The sequence below is a fragment of the Acanthisitta chloris genome, unplaced genomic scaffold, assembly GCF_000695815.1.
Source record: "Acanthisitta chloris isolate BGI_N310 unplaced genomic scaffold, ASM69581v1 scaffold8448, whole genome shotgun sequence".
NCBI lineage: Eukaryota > Metazoa > Chordata > Aves > Passeriformes > Acanthisittidae > Acanthisitta > Acanthisitta chloris.
Genome location: NW_008685322.1, coordinates 25209 through 33126, shown reverse-complemented (window position 1 = coordinate 33126; position 7918 = coordinate 25209). Strand labels below are relative to the sequence as shown.

Below are 7918 nucleotides of genomic sequence, written 5' to 3'. Positions count from 1 at the left end.
TGCCAGAAAAGCACTCACCAACTTACTGCAGAGAACACACAGCTATGTGACTAAACACCTGGTTTGCTGTACTGCCTGTGCTTGCTACCAGAGTGCACCTTGCTGCAAGCAACACTCGAATTCAGCAAAAGAGGAGCTCAAAACACTCCAGGATTTCTCATCAAGGTATTACAGAGAATGAGGGAAGACAACATCAGCAGAAATAGTAATCCTATCTTATCCCTGTAACATGGAAAACGATACTTAGAAAGGACTCAGGATACTGCTGAACAACTACCCATCACTGCAGAACACAATATAAAGTGTGACAAGAAAGCTGTTTGTTGGATCACAATGCTCTACTGTTATAAAGGCAAAAGACAATGTATGTTAAACTTACAGAACCCAGGACTAGCCTTCAAGAGATACAGAAGAAAGAATTTAGCTCTGTGTAAAAAAACTTTCTCACTGTTAAAGACACTTTAACATACATAATGTTTCCTACATTTCTCTTCTGTAGCTTTCAAAAAACCAAACGACAGAATTCTTGGTGAAACTGTTTACTTACGTTGAAGGCATTAACTGCATTTTTATCGTAATACTTCTTCTTTTCGTACTTATCCCTGATGAAAAATTCCACAGCTCTGGAAGTGGCTAGTTTAAGGAAAATACACATTCAGATAAACAGTAACATTAACCTAACAAGCTGCCAGGTTATTGAAATTTTTTAAAAAAATGCACCAGATTCTTTCTCCATTTGATTTTGTAGTTTTAACACAGCAGAACAAACTGCTCTACACAGAACAACTGCTACTGCAGGGTCCAAAAAGAGCTTCTTTTTACTACAGAGAATTAATCAGTTTAATCTCTTAAGAAAACAATACGAGAAAGACATACTATAAGCAACTCAGTGTTCCACAGTTAGGACATTTTCACCTGGTATTTATAACCCATAAGGCTGTAGTACTGAAAATACTTAACAATGGCACTTATATACAGCAACCAATTATAGTTTACCATTTTGGGGAAGAATATTTCCTCTTCAGAAAAAAGGTGGAATGTATGTCCCTGTTCTCTGATTTGCACAAGTTCAGCATGCATCAAAAGCTGACCATAAACTCTGAGATCAGAAAGTCCTCCATGAGAGTCTCCTGTCACAACAAACATCTCTGTGAAAGGGAAAGAAGCTAAATGACTAGTGACAAAAAGATATTGAAGCAAAGATGGAAATAGCAGAAAGCATATTGACGTAGAAAACCAGAACTGGCAACTCAGTAGCTCAAACACAAAAAAGAAAACTAGTTTTTTCTCCATTATTCTCTCAGCTCTGTGCAGCAGCTCACCCACAGCAGTGTGAACACTTCAGTTTTAGTAAAGCTGATTCTGTGGGATCTGTAGAATAAATGTTAACTAATTTGTCTGGCAATGCGATTTTCCATTGAAGCTGTGGAAACTCAGATTCATTGCCTCAAACTTCCAAAGCAATTTTTCCTCACTCAATCGAAAAACACCTTAGCTCCACACACGATGCCCTAAGACTGACACTAAGCTCAGAGTGCTCAGTCCCTTCATTCTGTGCATCAAATTGTATTGTCAAAAACCACATTTAGTTTCCACCTGTATGCAAGTGTCACCTGAAGACACTGACTCATAAAAGATAAAAAAATCAAAACATCCCTTTCTACCTCTTTCCAACTCTATCTACATTCTAAAGGGCATCTTGAGCCCTCTGAACATATAACTATGATAATGCTAATTCTGCATTATTCTTTATACTGTCATTTTGCCAAAAAATCAATGCATGTTATCAAATTGCAGATAAATGGGAGTTGGGCAATATGCATCTCCCACATCTTTTCAGACTTAGCTAAGACCAAACAGGATTCCCTCAAAATGTTTATTTTCAAATTGCAGTGCAAATTCCTGGACTATGTAACTCGGTGTGGGGAGGAGATAGAGAAAAGGAATTTATTTTTTTCCATGTTTTTGGGCTGCAACTGGATAAAATCAATTAAATGACTAACGTATTAAAATATAACTAATATAGAACAGAAAAGATTCAAACCTTGTTACACAATCCCCTAGAACAACATACCCTTTCTTCAGACCAAAGGTCTTAGCTGTTTGCCACAATTCACATTTTCAGCCAGCATACTCAGACTGTCATGTGTTCAAAGTTTTGGTTGCTCAGATTTTGGGGTTAGATATTTTAGTTCTTTTGCATAAATATTTCCCTATTTTTAGCAGCTGCCCAGAACATACACTTGATATTTCTGACAATTATAAAGCTTCAATTTGAAATTCTTAACATGGAATCATAACTATTTAAATTTCAAAGGGCTTATTTTTTCAGGATGCTCTTACACTTGGGTATGAAGTTGTATATTTTGAAAAATATCCACCTTATTCTATAATACCTGTGAATTTTTGGACCATGTCTAAGCTTTAGGTCAATAACTTACTGTGCTTTTGTTAACAAAAGAATTTCAAGCAACCTCAATAGATGCCAAAGCTGTTAAGAACTGAGTAAAATGAAGACACAAAAAAATTATTCACTCTATTCTTGGAAAAAAACATTTTTCAACAGGAAGCTAAAGCTGCCATACGAAAAAAACATCACAATGATTCTCGAAGTTGGCAGGGATGCTGTGCTGTAGAAGCTAAGTACAAGGGAAGGAAAAAAATGCTCAGAAAGGTCAGTGATTAAGAAGCAGAAATGATGGGGAACCTTTAGAAAGAGATTTTGGACAGATCCCACATACACATTTATCCTGTCTCCACTCTACTGCCTAGAAAATAGAAGTAAGAATATTCTAGTGCCACAGGAAGTTAAACACCAATATAGATGAACATATACAAAGTTGATCATTACATGCAAAACGTTGGCAGAGTTCATCCAAAAGAACATTCAGAATATTCATAACCAGAACACTGATGATATACAAAGCTGATTTTGTAGTGATACAAAGGGCAAAGAGAAAGGCAAAAAACCACCCATAACACAACAGCTTGTCATGAATGCCAAGTAGGTAAGTAGCTGCCAAAGTCATGGGGAAATTGAGAGACAGAACAGAAGATGTTGGCATCACCTCTCCTGGTAATGCAGTTTTAATAAAAAAAACACAGGCAATGAAATATATTCAGCTGATTAAGTTCACCACTTAGAAGCTGGCAACTTCAAAACAGGCATGTATTTATTTCAAGGTATACAGTGTCAACAAAAGGATTATTTTGGAAGCTTAAAAATTAAGACTTTTGGTCTAAAAATTAGGCTTTTGGTCTGCTCTGACAAGAAAAAGCCTGGAGTAAAGCTTAATTGCTTCTGCAATAGCAGCAGCGAGTTCAAGCTGGCTGCAGCAAGAACAAAACAAACATCTCCAGGATCCACTTTTGAGTAGGTTTTAGTCAAAGTATTTCAAGTCTTATGGCTGAAATAAAGTCCTAGGACTTTACAGCTGGAATACCACAGTGCTAGCTGGTTCCAGTTACTTTTTCCTTATGCGGATAGATGTTTAATTCAAAAGCCACTGGAATATGGAAAAACTTATCTGTTTTGCTCAAGTGCATTTTATAATGAGGAGTCTAACCCCTCCAAAAAAATAATCTGTACATAGCATATCGAGTGTAGTATCTAATAAACAGAAGAACCAAAATCAATTTTGGATACAGATGGAGAAAGTTCAGATCCAGTTACAACTGAGCCTGTTTATCAGCCCCTGCAGCCTCTATCATCTCCAGGTGAGGAGAGCTGGGGAAAGATTCACCTCACTTAACAGTAGGTGTTTAGGATCTCATGATACTTAAAAGAGTTCCAGTAAGAACAGGTGAAGAAAATCCTATCTATGGAGTAACACAAATCTAAATTTATGCCACTTTTTGAGGAAAGTTATTTATTGTCAGTAGACACTTTTTCTTCCAACCCTCCCCTTCCAGGTACGTGGTGCTAACCACACACAGACACCAGAGAGGTTAGGTGTATTTATGTATTCCCAGTCTAGTCACTCGGAGAAAGAAATCCATACTTCACTTGAGTGAGAGCCAATGGCTTATTTTACTTTACTATTCAACTCGTTATTTCCTGATCAATGCTTCTGACTTCAGCTGGCAGTTACTCAAGATAAAAACAGAACATTCAAGAGCTCTCTAGTATTACTCTAACTTCCTGCATACATAGAATTTATGAAGTCACCTCTTCTGAAAGCAAAAATAAATGGGGCTTGACAAATCTCATTACAAAGTAGATTTCCTATAGCTGAAGTAATTCAAACCTTTTCTAACTGCTCTCAACTTCCACTGTCATTTCTTATACAACAATATCAACGAAATAAATAAGATGAGCTGCCAAATGTAGCAGCTCCTTCAAACAGTCATAACATCTAAATTGCATTAAAAGTCATTTCAGTGGGAAAGCTAAACCAAAAAGGATACTGATCTGTTTGAGGTCTTCGGAAGTTCTCTGGTAGATTAGCTTCATAGAGTAGTCGTGCTTTAGTATTTCCCATTTCCTGCATGCACTGAGGAAAGGTGGGAGAAAACAGTTAGTTCGTGTCCATCAACACTTTAAATCCTGAAACAGTCAGAATGTTACTGGTGAGCTTATATGACACTCCAAGTTTTTATCTTGGAGACCTCTCTGTTGCCATGTGCCTAGGGGTTGCTGCCAAGGCTTGCTGGACAAAAGCTTATGGCACTGATGCTGTTTACAGTGTAAACTAACCCATCCAGGGAAAGATAAGCTTTCATCTCTCAAGGTGACTCTTTAGTCCATGAAAAAAAGGAGTAAGAAAGTTTGTGTGATGGCAGAAAGAGGCTTCAGACTGGAGAATATGTGGAAAAGTCAGTGCTTGGTACACCAAAAGAATGTAACCAGGAATCACACAGATGTGTGAATGCTACCTTACTGCCCCTTGCTGAAAAGCCTTACAACACATTTTCTACAGCTACAACCAAGAATGAGCTTTCAGAGCCCCTGTGGCCAGGTAGAATACATCTAAAACAATACATAAAACAGTTAAACGAATTTCTGAAGTGAGCTTTCAGGAAATAAACTCATCACAGTAGAAATAGCACATTAATAACTACTTTGATAGTGAAACATTTCAGCTGGGCATCATGATAAATGCAAAACCTTTCAAAAGTACTCCTGGCATCCCTTTCAAATTGGAAACCTATTTTAAGATACTTCACCTGTATTTGCTCTGGCGTCCATTGATCCAAGTTGACAGACTTGACCCTTGATATATGGACCCCGAGATTTCGATGTATTCCAGCACATCTGATGCAAATAAAAACTCCAGTGTTCCACGAGGCCCATCTTGGACCTAAGAGAAATGGGGAAATAAAGCAGTTATTTTCAAAAGTCCATAGACTGTGAAGATTTTCTTTGGCATAATTCTATACTGGTAATGAGGATTAACAAGTTTCTCTAGGATATCTATTACTTTTAACAATCTCTGCTGTTAATTTTATTCACGGATTTCTACTTTGGCATATTGTCACACATTAGTTATTCAGATTAGGCTAGAAAGTCATGTTGTGTCCACCTCCCCACTCCAAAAAAACCTCAACAAACTTTAGGAAGTTGACTTAGCAGCAACAAGATTTAGCTTGCACCTTAAATAACCCTTATGGTTATGCATCAGACACAAGCAGCAGAGGAAAGCAGGAGAAGTTGGCCCTTTTTATCCAGTTCAAAGCTTCTTAAGACATGCACCTGTACTTAACTTGAAACTAAATGCAGGGCAATCTTACATTAATGCAGCAAATCCTTTAATACCCCATGCAGCACACACTCTACAACACCAGCATGCAAGCTCTTAGGGAATGATTAGACAGAGATTTGCAAAACCAACTGATAAAAATATCCATGACTAAGTATGGTGGAAAACTGAATATGTTCAGCACCTTTGACTTCTGAACTACAGTACGAGTTGCCATTCAGAGCCTGATGGATTTTCTCAAGAATCAGGTTGATTTATGAACCTTACCACCGTTTCTCAGCTGTGCTGGCATGCTGAGACAGTGACCCTGGGCATGTTTGACTTGGGGTTACTATGCAGCCTCCAATCAAACACATTTGTATCATTTTATTCTGGCCCTGTATGCCACCACTGCTAAAGCACTGCTTTAAAGTCCATCCAGTTCTGAGCTCTAAGGAGTTCAGAGATTAAATAATTAACCATCAAAAGCAGGAAGGCACATTGAAGAGCTGGAAAACATTTCAATCAGTTATTTTCTGCTGTTGTAGAACGGATGTGCACCTAAACCACTCATGCAGCTGCAGGAGTTTACATTTCAATCTCAATATATATTGTACCAACACTTTCCTGGGGCCTAGAAAAGAATTTTGTTTCTGTCTCCTGATCTTTATCTTAGGACTGTGTTGGGTTGACCTCAGCCAAACACCAAGAGAGCTGCTCACTCACACTCCTCTCCTACAGGACATGGAGAAAAGAGAAGGAAGGTGAGAAGACTTGCAGACTGAGGTAACAGTTTTAACAAGTGAAGCAAAAACTGCACACAACCAAGGGGAGAGGGGAAGGAAAAAAGGTATTTCACCACTGCTTCTCATGAGCAGGCAGCTGTCCAGCCACTTCCTAGAAAGCCATGCCTCACCACGGACAGCACTTGTTTTGGGTGACACCATAACCAAGAACAGCATTTCTTCCTCTTCCTTTCCTTGATCATTTATTGCTGGGCACATCGTTACATGGCATGGAATGATCAATTAGAGTCAGCAGATGCCCCAGCTGTGACTCCTCCCAATTTCTTGTCCACTCACCACTAGCCTACTCATCTTTGGGGGGGCAGAACAGACCAAAGCAAAGCCCTGGATTGCGTGCAAGCACTGACCAGCAACAGCCAAAACAAGGAAGCAGGAGAAATCCAATCAGTTAGACTCCATTCATTTGAACTGGTATTTGAAAATCTCAAGACACACTCACAGCTCTCCAGATTTGCTGTGAGAAGTGTTCCCCTCACTAGTGGAAATCCTGTCTGTATTTTGGGCAGTCACCTTGCTTTAATTTGTCTCGTTGAAGATCTCAAAACGTCACACCACTTGATGTCCATTGCTTGACCCTTAAGACCAAAACCATTAACATGACTGGCAGTTTTCAAAATAAATGCTACTATCATAAAACAAGATTTCAGGGGTCAAGAGATATAACAGTTACTCACTGAAACTAACACACCATTTGCCATGTGGCACTTCTACGTTTAAACTACTACTTGCCAGATAAGGATGAACAGTCAGGCTGTTTGTAATGTGTGTCTTAAAGAGTTCAACAACTAGCAACCTATTGATCTGCCTTTTTATTTTTCCCCATAAAACACTACAGACACAAAATACTCACCCTGTCCTTACAGTTTGTAGATTTATATTACAGGCAGATCCCATTTGATATTTAGTGCTCAGGGATAGAGTTTTGCAGGTCATTTCCTCAGCCTATTAATCAGGTTCCAGCTGATGAATTACAGCAGAAGAAACTTAAACAAAAAACAAACCTCCTTAGCTACACCACTGTAGAACAATTTGTAGATAACCTCAGTTTATGCAATTGCTTAATATAGCCACGATGGTTTAGAAACAAAAAGGTAAGACAAAGTGTTGTGCACCCAACAGCTTCTCCAGTTTTCCCCACAAATAACCCAGGGATGTGCAATCTAGAAAGGGAACCCAGTTTTTATCAGGTTACTATAGGCACAGCACGTGTTTATCTGCAGTACCCAAACACTGTCCATATTTCTATCTTATAGTGTTTACAAAGCCACTATAACTTTTTACCACAACAGAGGTTGTACAACTACACAAGTTTCCTATTCAGTACCTTCCTCAGCTATGAGATCCCAGATAGGCAAGTACCCACTAATGAGACAAGACTGGAAGGAGGACTTGACATGACTGAAGTCTACACCTTAATAAATTAAGATAGAGATC

General features: G+C 38.6%; 1 long non-coding RNA gene across 1 annotated transcript; it reads right to left on the bottom strand.

Moving 5' to 3' along the window:
• Positions 1-548: 548 nt before the first annotated feature.
• Positions 549-5302, bottom strand: LOC103806995. Its single transcript, XR_624782.1, has 3 exons — positions 5167-5302; positions 4408-4493; positions 549-623 (listed from the first exon to the last, which is right to left on the bottom strand). It is a non-coding gene; the product is annotated as an uncharacterized LOC103806995 (long non-coding RNA).
• Positions 5303-7918: the final 2616 nt, after the last annotated feature.